Below are 11975 nucleotides of genomic sequence, written 5' to 3'. Positions count from 1 at the left end.
AAATGGAATTTTACAACATTTCATGTTGTTTCAGGTCAGAACTGACTTGGTTTCAAGAGTTTGATGAATTGTAATGTTATCTTGCAAATATACATGTGAACTCTTCACCTATGACAGAGAGTGCTCTAAAGTATAGTGTGGGAGTATATCAGACTGAATGAAGCTTGTTTTGGATGGTTTTGCAATAACTTCATTCTGTAAAGTTTGATGTGCTCACTTGCTATACATATGCTTACAAATGGAATTTTACAACATTTCATGTTGTTTCAGGTCAGAACTGACTTGGTTTCAAGAGTTTTATTAATTGTAATGTTATCTTGCAAATATACATGTAAACTCTTCACCTATGACAGAGAGTACTCTAAAGTATAGTGTGGGAGCATATCAGACTGAAAGAAGCTTGTTTTGGATGGTTTTGCAATAACATCATGCTGTAAAGTTTGATGTGCTCAATTGCAATACATATGCTTACAAATGGAATTTTACAACATTTCATGTTGTTTCAGGTCAGAACTGACCTGGTTTCAAGAGTTTGATGAATTGTAATGTTATCTTGCAAATATACATGTAAACTCTTCACCTATGACAGAGAGTGCTCTAAAGTATAGTGTGGGAGCATATCAGACTGAAAGAAGCTTGTTTTGGATGGTTTTGCAATAACTTCATTCTGTAAAGTTTTATGTGCTCAATTGCAATTCACATGCTTACAAATGGAATTTTACAACATTTCATGTTGTTTCAGGTCAGAACTGACTTGGTTTCAAGAGTTTGATGAATTGTAATGTTATCTTGCAAATATACATGTAAACTCTTCACCTATGACAGAGAGTGCTCTAAAGTGTAGTGTGGGAGCATATCAGACTGAAAGAAGCTTGTTTTGGATGGTTTTGCAATAACTTCATTCTGTAAAGTTTGATGTGCTCAATTGCAATACATATGCTTACAAATGGAATTTTACAACATTTCATGTTGTTTCAGGTCAGAACTGACTTGGTTTCAAGAGTTTGATGAATTGTAATGTTATCTTGCAAATATACATGTAAACTCTTCACCTATGACAGAGAGTGCTCTAAAGTATAGTGTGGGAGCATATCAGACTGATAGAAGCTTGTTTTGGATGGTTTTGCAATAAATTCATTCTGTAAAGTTTGATGTGCTCAATTGCAATACATATGCTTACATATTGAATTTTACAACATTTCATGTTGTTTCAGGTCAGAACTGACTTGGTTTCAAGAGTTTGATGAATTGTAATGTTATCTTGCAAATATACATGTGAACTCTTCACCTATGACAGAGAGTGCTCTAAAGTATAGTGTGGGAGTATATCAGACTGAAAGAAGTTTGTTTTGGATGGTTTTGCAATAACTTCATGCTGTTAAGTTTGATGTGCTCAATTGCAATACATATGCTTACAAATGGAATTTTACAACATTTCATGTTGTTTCAGGTCAGAACTGACTTGGTTTCAAGAGTTTGATGAATTGTAATGTTATCTTGCAAATATACATGTAAACTCTTCACCTATGACAGAGAGTGCTCTAAAGTATAGTGTGGGAGCTTATCAGACTGAAAGAAGCTTGTTTTGGATGGTTTTGCAATAACTTCATTCTGTAAAGTTTGATGTGCTCAATTGCAATACATATGCTTACAAATGGAATTTTACAACATTTCATGTTGTTTCAGGTCGGAACTGACTTGGTTTCAAGAGTTTGATGAATTGTAATGTTATCTTGCAAATATACATGTAAACTCTTCACCTATGACAGAGAGTGCTCTAAAGTATAGTGTGGGAGCATATCAGACTGAAAGAAGCTTGTTTTGGATGGTTTTGCAATAACTTCATTCTGTAAAGTTTGATGTGCTCAATTGCAATACATATCCTTGCAAATGGAATTTTACAACATTTCATGTTGTTTCAGGTCAGAACTGACTTGGTTTGAAGAGTTTGATGAATTGTAATGTTATCTTGCAAATATACATGTAAACTCTTCACCTATGACAGAGAGTGCTCTAAAGTATAGTGTGGGAGCATATCAGACTTAAAGATGTTTGTTTTGGATGGTTTTGCAATAACTTCATTCTGTAAAGTTTGATGTGCTCAATTGCAATACATATGCTTACAAATGGAATTTTACAACATTTCATGTTGTTTCAGGTCAGAACTGACTTGGTTTCAAGAGTTTGATGAATTGTAATGTTATCTTTCAAATATACATGTAAACTCTTCACCTATGACAGAGAGTGCTCTAAAGTATAGTGTGGGAGTATATCAGACTGAACGAAGCTTGTTTTGGATGGTTTTGCAATAACTTCATTCTGTAAAGTTTGATGTGCTCAATTGCAATACATATGCTTACAAATGGAATTTTACAACTTTTCATGTTGTTTCAGGTCAGAACTGACTTGGTTTCAAGAGTTTGATGAATTGTAATGTTATCTTGCAAATATACATGTAAACTCTTCACCTATGACAGAGAGTGCTCTAAAGTATAGTGTGGGAGCATATCAGACTGAAAGAAGCTTGTTTTGGATGGTTTTGCAATAACTTCATTCTGTAAAGTTTGATGTGCTCAATTGCAATACATATGCTTACAAATGGAATTTTACAACATTTCATGTTGTTTCAGGTCAGAACTGACTTGGTTTCAAGAGTTTGATGAATTGTAATGTTATCTTGCAAATATACATGTAAACTCTTCACCTATGACAGAGAGTGCTCTAAAGTATAGTGTGGGAGCATATCAGACTGAAAGAAGCTTGTTTTGGATGGTTTTGAAATAACTTCATTCTGTAAAGTTTGATGTGCTCAATTGCAATACATATGCTTACAAATGGAATTTTACAACTTTTCATGTTGTTTCAGGTCAGAACTGACTTGGTTTCAAGAGTTTGATGAATTGTAATGTTATCTTGCAAATATACATGTAAACTCTTCACCTATGACAGAGAGTGCTCTAAAGTATAGTGTGGGAGCATATCAGACTGATAGAAGCTTGTTTTGGATGGTTTTGCAATAAATTCATTCTGTAAAGTTTGATGTGCTCAATTGCAATACATATGCTTACATATTGAATTTTACAACATTTCATGTTGTTTCAGGTCAGAACTGACTTGGTTTCAAGAGTTTGATGAATTGTAATGTTATCTTGCAAATATACATGTGAACTCTTCACCTATGACAGAGAGTGCTCTAAAGTATAGTGTGGGAGTATATCAGACTGAAAGAAGTTTGTTTTGGATGGTTTTGCAATAACTTCATGCTGTTAAGTTTGATGTGCTCAATTGCAATACATATGCTTACAAATGGAATTTTACAACATTTCATGTTGTTTCAGGTCAGAACTGACTTGGTTTCAAGAGTTTGATGAATTGTAATGTTATCTTGCAAATATACATGTAAACTCTTCACCTATGACAGAGAGTGCTCTAAAGTATAGTGTGGGAGCTTATCAGACTGAAAGAAGCTTGTTTTGGATGGTTTTGCAATAACTTCATTCTGTAAAGTTTGATGTGCTCAATTGCAATACATATGCTTACAAATGGAATTTTACAACATTTCATGTTGTTTCAGGTCGGAACTGACTTGGTTTCAAGAGTTTGATGAATTGTAATGTTATCTTGCAAATATACATGTAAACTCTTCACCTATGACAGAGAGTGCTCTAAAGTATAGTGTGGGAGCATATCAGACTGAAAGAAGCTTGTTTTGGATGGTTTTGCAATAACTTCATTCTGTAAAGTTTGATGTGCTCAATTGCAATACATATCCTTGCAAATGGAATTTTACAACATTTCATGTTGTTTCAGGTCAGAACTGACTTGGTTTGAAGAGTTTGATGAATTGTAATGTTATCTTGCAAATATACATGTAAACTCTTCACCTATGACAGAGAGTGCTCTAAAGTATAGTGTGGGAGCATATCAGACTTAAAGATGTTTGTTTTGGATGGTTTTGCAATAACTTCATTCTGTAAAGTTTGATGTGCTCAATTGCAATACATATGCTTACAAATGGAATTTTACAACATTTCATGTTGTTTCAGGTCAGAACTGACTTGGTTTCAAGAGTTTGATGAATTGTAATGTTATCTTTCAAATATACATGTAAACTCTTCACCTATGACAGAGAGTGCTCTAAAGTATAGTGTGGGAGTATATCAGACTGAACGAAGCTTGTTTTGGATGGTTTTGCAATAACTTCATTCTGTAAAGTTTGATGTGCTCAATTGCAATACATATGCTTACAAATGGAATTTTACAACTTTTCATGTTGTTTCAGGTCAGAACTGACTTGGTTTCAAGAGTTTGATGAATTGTAATGTTATCTTGCAAATATACATGTAAACTCTTCACCTATGACAGAGAGTGCTCTAAAGTATAGTGTGGGAGCATATCAGACTGAAAGAAGCTTGTTTTGGATGGTTTTGCAATAACTTCATTCTGTAAAGTTTGATGTGCTCAATTGCAATACATATGCTTACAAATGGAATTTTACAACATTTCATGTTGTTTCAGGTCAGAACTGACTTGGTTTCAAGAGTTTGATGAATTGTAATGTTATCTTGCAAATATACATGTAAACTCTTCACCTATGACAGAGAGTGCTCTAAAGTATAGTGTGGGAGCATATCAGACTGAAAGAAGCTTGTTTTGGATGGTTTTGAAATAACTTCATTCTGTAAAGTTTGATGTGCTCAATTGCAATACATATGCTTACAAATGGAATTTTACAACTTTTCATGTTGTTTCAGGTCAGAACTGACTTGGTTTCAAGAGTTTGATGAATTGTAATGTTATCTTGCAAATATACATGTAAACTCTTCACCTATGACAGAGAGTGCTCTAAAGTATAGTGTGGGAGCATATCAGACTGATAGAAGCTTGTTTTGGATGGTTTTGCAATAACTTCATTCTGTAAAGTTTGATGTGCTCAATTGCAATACATATGCTTACAAATGGAATTTTACAACATTTAATTTTGTTTCAGGTCAGAACTGACTTGGTTTCAAGAGTTTGATGAATTGTAATATTATCTTGTAAATATACTTGTAAACTCTTCACCTATGACAGAGAGTGCTCTAAAGTATAGTGTGGGTTCATATCAGACTGAAAGAAGCTTGTTTTGGATGGTTTTGCAATAACTTCATTCTGTAAAGTTAAATGTGCTCAATTGCAATACATATGCTTACAAATGGAATTTTACAACATTTAATGTTGTTTCAGGTCAGAACTGATTTGGTTTCAAGAGTTTGATGAATTGTAATGTTATCTTGCAAATATACATGTAAACTCTTCACCTATGACAGAGAGTGCTCTAAAGTATAGTGTGGGAGTATATCAGACTGAACGAAGCTTGTTTTGGATGGTTTTGCAATAACTTCATTCTGTAAAGTTTGATGTGCTCAATTGCAATACATATGCTTACAAATGGAATTTTACAACTTTTCATGTTGTTTCAGGTCAGAACTGACTTGGTTTCAAGAGTTTGATGAATTGTAATGTTATCTTGCAAATATACATGTAAACTCTTCACCTATGACAGAGAGTGCTCTAAAGTATAGTGTGGGAGCATATCAGACTGAAAGAAGCTTGTTTTGGATGGTTTTGCAATAACTTCATTCTGTAAAGTTTGATGTGCTCAATTGCAATACATATGCTTACAAATGGAATTTTACAACATTTCATGTTGTTTCAGGTCAGAACTGACTTGGTTTCAAGAGTTTGATGAATTGTAATGTTATCTTGCAAATATACATGTAAACTCTTCACCTATGACAGAGAGTGCTCTAAAGTATAGTGTGGGAGCATATCAGACTGAAAGAAGCTTGTTTTGGATGGTTTTGAAATAACTTCATTCTGTAAAGTTTGATGTGCTCAATTGCAATACATATGCTTACAAATGGAATTTTACAACTTTTCATGTTGTTTCAGGTCAGAACTGACTTGGTTTCAAGAGTTTGATGAATTGTAATGTTATCTTGCAAATATACATGTAAACTCTTCACCTATGACAGAGAGTGCTCTAAAGTATAGTGTGGGAGCATATCAGACTGATAGAAGCTTGTTTTGGATGGTTTTGCAATAACTTCATTCTGTAAAGTTTGATGTGCTCAATTGCAATACATATGCTTACAAATGGAATTTTACAACATTTAATGTTGTTTCAGGTCAGAACTGACTTGGTTTCAAGAGTTTGATGAATTGTAATATTATCTTGTAAATATACTTGTAAACTCTTCACCTATGACAGAGAGTGCTCTAAAGTATAGTGTGGGTTCATATCAGACTGAAAGAAGCTTGTTTTGGATGGTTTTGCAATAACTTCATTCTGTAAAGTTTGATGTGCTCAATTGCAATTCACATGCTTACAAATGGAATTTTACAACATTTCATGTTGTTTCAGGTCAGAACTGACTTGGTTTCAAGAGTTTGATGAATTGTAATGTTATCTTGCAAATATACATGTAAACTCTTCACCTATGACAGAGAGTGCTCTAAAGAATAGTGTGGGAGCATATCAGACTGAAAGAAGCTTGTTTTGGATGGTTTTGCAATAACTTCATTCTGTAAAGTTTGATGTGCTCAATTGCAATACATATGCTTACACATAAAATTTTACAACTTTTCATGTTGTTTCAGGTCAGAACTGACTTGGTTTCAAGAGTTTGATGAATTGTAATGTTATCTTGCAAATATACATGTAAACTCTTCACCTATGACAGAGAGTGCTCTAAAGTATAGTGTGGGAGTATATCAGACTGAAAGAAGCTTGTTTTGGATGGTTTTGCAATAACTTCATTCTGTAAAGTTTGATGTGCTCAATTGCAATACATATGCTTACAAATGGAATTTTACAACTTTTCATGTTGTTTCAGGTCAGAACTGACTTGGTTTCAAGAGTTTGATGAATTGTAATGTTATCTTGCAAATATACATGTAAACTCTTCACCTATGACAGAGAGTGCTCTAAAGTATAGTGTGGGAACATATCAGACTGAAAGAAGCTTGTTTTGGATGGTTTTGCAATAACTTCATTCTGTAAAGTTTGATGTGCTCAATTGCAATACATATGCTTACAAATGGAATTTTACAACTTTTCATGTTGTTTCAGGTCAGAACTGACTTGGTTTCAAGAGTTTGATGAATTGTAATGTTATCTTGCAAATATACATGTAAACTCTTCACCTATGACAGAGAGTACTCTAAAGTATAGTGTGGGAGCATATCAGACTGAAAGAAGCTTGTTTTGGATGGTTTTGCAATAACTTCATTCTGTAAAGTTTGATGTGCTCAATTGCAATACATATGCTTACAAATGGAATTTTACAACATTTCATGTTGTTTCAGGTCAGAACTGACTTGGTTTCAAGAGTTTGATGAATTGTAATGTTATCTTGCAAATATACATGTAAACTCTTCACCTATGACAGAGAGTGCTCTAAAGTATAGTGTGGGAGCATATCAGACTGAAAGCAGCTTGTTTTGAATGGTTTTGCAATAACTTCATTCTGTAAAGTTTGATGTGCTCAATTGCAATACATATGCTTACAAATGGAATTTTACAACATTTCATGTTGTTTCAGGTCAGAACTGACTTGGTTTCAAGAGTTTGATGAATTGTAATGTTATCTTGCAAATATACATGTAAACTCTTCACCTATGACAGAGAGTGCTCTAAAGTATAGTGTGGGAGCATATCAGACTGAAAGAAGCTTGTTTTGGATGGTTTTGCAATAACTTCATTCTGTAAAGTTTGATGTGCTCAATTGCAATACATATGCTTTCAAATGGAATTTTACAACATTTCATGTTGTTTCAGGTCAGAACTGACTTGGTTTCAAGAGTTTGATGAATTGTAATGTTATCTTGCAAATATACATGTAAACTCTTCACCTATGACAGAGAGTGCTCTAAAGTACAGTGTGGGAGCATATCAGACTGAAAGAAGCTTGTTTTGGATGGTTTTGCAATAAATTCATTCTGTAAAGTTTGATGTGCTCAATTGCAATACATATGCTTACAAATGGAATTTTACAACATTTCATGTTGTTTCAGGTCAGAACTGACTTGGTTTCAAGAGTTTGATGAATTGTAATGTTATCTTGCAAATATACATGTGAACTCTTCACCTATGACAGAGAGTGCTCTAAAGTATAGTGTGGGAGTATATCAGACTGAATGAAGCTTGTTTTGGATGGTTTTGCAATAACTTCATTCTGTAAAGTTTGATGTGCTCAATTGCAATACATATGCTTACAAATGGAATTTTACAACAGTTCATGTTGTTTCAGGTCAGAACTGACTTGGTTTCAAGAGTTTGATGAATTGTAATGTTATCTTGCAAATATACATGTAAACTCTTCACCTATGACAGAGAGTGCTCTAAAGTATAGTGTGGGAGCATATCAGACTGAAAGAAGCTTGTTTTGGATGGTTTTGCAATAACTTCATTCTGTAAAGTTTGATGTGCTCAATTGCAATACATATGCTTACAAATGGAATTTTACAACATTTCATGTTGTTTCAGGTCAGAACTGACTTGGTTTCAAGAGTTTGATGAATTGTAATGTTATCTTGCAAATATACATGTAAACTCTTCACCTATGACAGAGAGTGCTCTAAAGTATAGTGTGGGAGCATATCAGACTGAAAGAAGCTTGTTTTGGATGGTTTTGCAATAAATTCATTCTGTAAAGTTTGATGTGCTCAATTGCAATACATATGCTTACATATTGAATTTTACAACATTTCATGTTGTTTCAGGTCAGAACTGACTTGGTTTCAAGAGTTTGATGAATTGTAATGTTATCTTGCAAATATACATGTGAACTCTTCACCTATGACAGAGAGTGCTCTAAAGTATAGTGTGGGAGTATATCAGACTGAAAGAAGCTTGTTTTGGATGGTTTTGCAATAACTTCATTCTGTAAAGTTTGATGTGCTCAATTGCAATACATATGCTTACATATTGAATTTTACAACATTTCATGTTGTTTCAGGTCAGAACTGACTTGGTTTCAAGAGTTTGATGAATTGTAATGTTATCTTGCAAATATACATGTGAACTCTTCACCTATGACAGAGAGTGCTCTAAAGTATAGTGTGGGAGTATATCAGACTGAAAGAAGCTTGTTTTGGATGGTTTTGCAATAACTTCATTCTGTAAAGTTTGATGTGCTCAATTGCAATACATATGCTTACAAATGGAATTTTACAACATTTCATGTTGTTTCAGGTCAGAACTGACTTGGTTTCAAGAGTTTGATGAATTGTAATGTTATCTTGCAAATATACATGTAAACTCTTCACCTATGACAGAGAGTGCTCTAAAGTATAGTGTGGGAGCATATCAGACTGAAAGAAGCTTGTTTTGGATGGTTTTGCAATAACTTCATTCTGTAAAGTTTGATGTGCTCAATTGCAATACATATGCTTACAAATGGAATTTTACAACATTTCATGTTGTTTCAGGTCGGAACTGACTTGGTTTCAAGAGTTTGATGAATTGTAATGTTATCTTGCAAATATACATGTAAACTCTTCACCTATGACAGAGAGTGCTCTAAAGTATAGTGTGGGAGCATATCAGACTGAAAGAAGCTTGTTTTGGATGGTTTTGCAATAACTTCATTCTGTAAAGTTTGATGTGCTCAATTGCAATACATATGCTTTCAAATGGAATTTTACAACATTTCATGTTGTTTCAGGTCAGAACTGACTTGGTTTCAAGAGTTTGATGAATTGTAATGTTATCTTGCAAATATACATGTAAACTCTTCACCTATGACAGAGAGTGCTCTAAAGTATAGTGTGGGAGCATATCAGACTGAAAGAAGCTTGTTTTGGATGGTTTTGCAATAAATTCATTCTGTAAAGTTTGATGTGCTCAATTGCAATACATATGCTTGCAAATAAAATTTTACAACTTTTCATGTTGTTTCAGGTCAGAACTGACTTGGTTTCAAGAGTTTGATGAATTGTAATGTTATCTTGCAAATATACATGTAAACTCTTCAACTATGACAGAGAGTGCTCTAAAGTATAGTGTGGGAGCATATCAGACTGAAAGAAGCTTGTTTTGGATGGTTTTGCAATAAATTCATTCTGTAAAGTTTGATGTGCTCAATTGCAATACATATGCTTACATATTGAATTTTACAACATTTCATGTTGTTTCAGGTCAGAACTGACTTGGTTTCAAGAGTTTGATAAATTGTAATGTTATCTTGCAAATATACATGTAATCTCTTCACCTATGACAGAGAGTGCTCTAAAGTATAGTGTGGGAGCATATCAGACTGAAAGAAGCTTGTTTTGGATGGTTTTGCAATAACTTCATTCTGTAAATTTTGATGTGCTCAATTGCAATACATATGCTTACAAATGGAATTTTACAACATTTCATGTTGTTTCAGGTCAGAACTGACTTGGTTTCAAGAGTTTGATGAATTGTAATGTTATCTTGCAAATATACATGTAAACTCTTCACCTATGACAGAGAGTGCTCTAAAGTATAGTGTGGGAATATATCAGACTGAAAGAAGCTTGTTTTGGATGGTTTTGCAATAACTTCATTCTGTAAAGTTTGATGTGCTCAATTGCAATACATATGCTTACAAATGGAATTTTACAACATTTCATGTTGTTTCAGGTCAGAACTGACTTGGTTTCAAGAGTTTGATGAATTGTAATGTTATCTTGCAAATATACATGTAAACTCTTCACCTATGACAGAGAGTGCTCTAAAGTATAGTGTGGGAGTATATCAGACTGAAAGAAGCTTGTTTTGGATGGTTTTGCAATAACTTCATTCTGTAAAGTTTGATGTGCTCAATTGCAATACATATGCTTACAAATGGAATTTTACAACTTTTCATGTTGTTTCAGGTCAGAACTGACTTGGTTTCAAGAGTTTGATGAATTGTAATGTTATCTTGCAAATATACATGTAAACTCTTCACCTATGACAGAGAGTGCTCTAAAGTATAGTGTGGGAGCATATCAGACTGATAGAAGCTTGTTTTGGATGGTTTTGCAATAACTTCATTCTGTAAAGTTTGATGTGCTCAATTGCAATACATATGCTTACAAATGGAATTTTACAACATTTCATGTTGTTTCAGGTCAGAACTGACTTGGTTTCAAGAGTTTGATGAATTGTAATATTATCTTGTAAATATACTTGTAAACTCTTCACCTATGACAGAGAGTGCTCTAAAGTATAGTGTGGGATCATATCAGACTGAAAAAAGCTTGTTTTGGATGGTTTTGCCATAACTTCATTCTGTAAAGTTAAATGTGCTCAATTGCAATACATATGCTTACATATTGAATTTTACAACATTTCATGTTGTTTCAGGTCAGAACTGACTTGGTTTCAAGAGTTTGATGAATTGTAATGTTATCTTGCAAATATACATGTAAACTCTTCACCTATGACAGAGAGTGCTCTAAAGTATAGTGTGGGAGCATATCAGACTGAAAGAAGCTTGTCTTGGATGGTTTTGCAATAACTTCATTCTGTAAAGTTTGATGTGCTCAATTGCAATACATATTCTTACAAATAGAATTTTACAACATTTCATGTTGTTTCAGGTCAGAACTGACTTGGTTTCAAGAGTGTGATGAATTGTAATGTTATCTTGCAAATGTACATGTAAACTCTTCACCTATGACAGAGAGTACTCTAAAGTATAGTGTGGGAGCATATCAGACTGAAAGAAGCTTGTTTTGGATGGTTTTGCAATAACTTCATTCTGTAAAGTTTGATGTGCTCAATTGCAATACATATGCTTACAAATGGCATTTTACAACATTTCATGTTGTTTCAGGTCAGAACTGACTTGGTTTCAAGAGTTTGATGAATTGTAATGTTATCTTGCAAATATACATGTAAACTCTTCACCTATTTCAGAGAGTGCTCTAAAGAATAGTGTGGGAGCATATCAGACTGAAAGAAGCTTGTTTTGGAT

This window comes from Amia ocellicauda, chromosome 16, assembly GCF_036373705.1.
Source record: "Amia ocellicauda isolate fAmiCal2 chromosome 16, fAmiCal2.hap1, whole genome shotgun sequence".
In the NCBI taxonomy this organism is placed as follows: Eukaryota; Metazoa; Chordata; class Actinopteri; order Amiiformes; family Amiidae; genus Amia; species Amia ocellicauda.
This window is presented reverse-complemented; position numbering follows the sequence as displayed.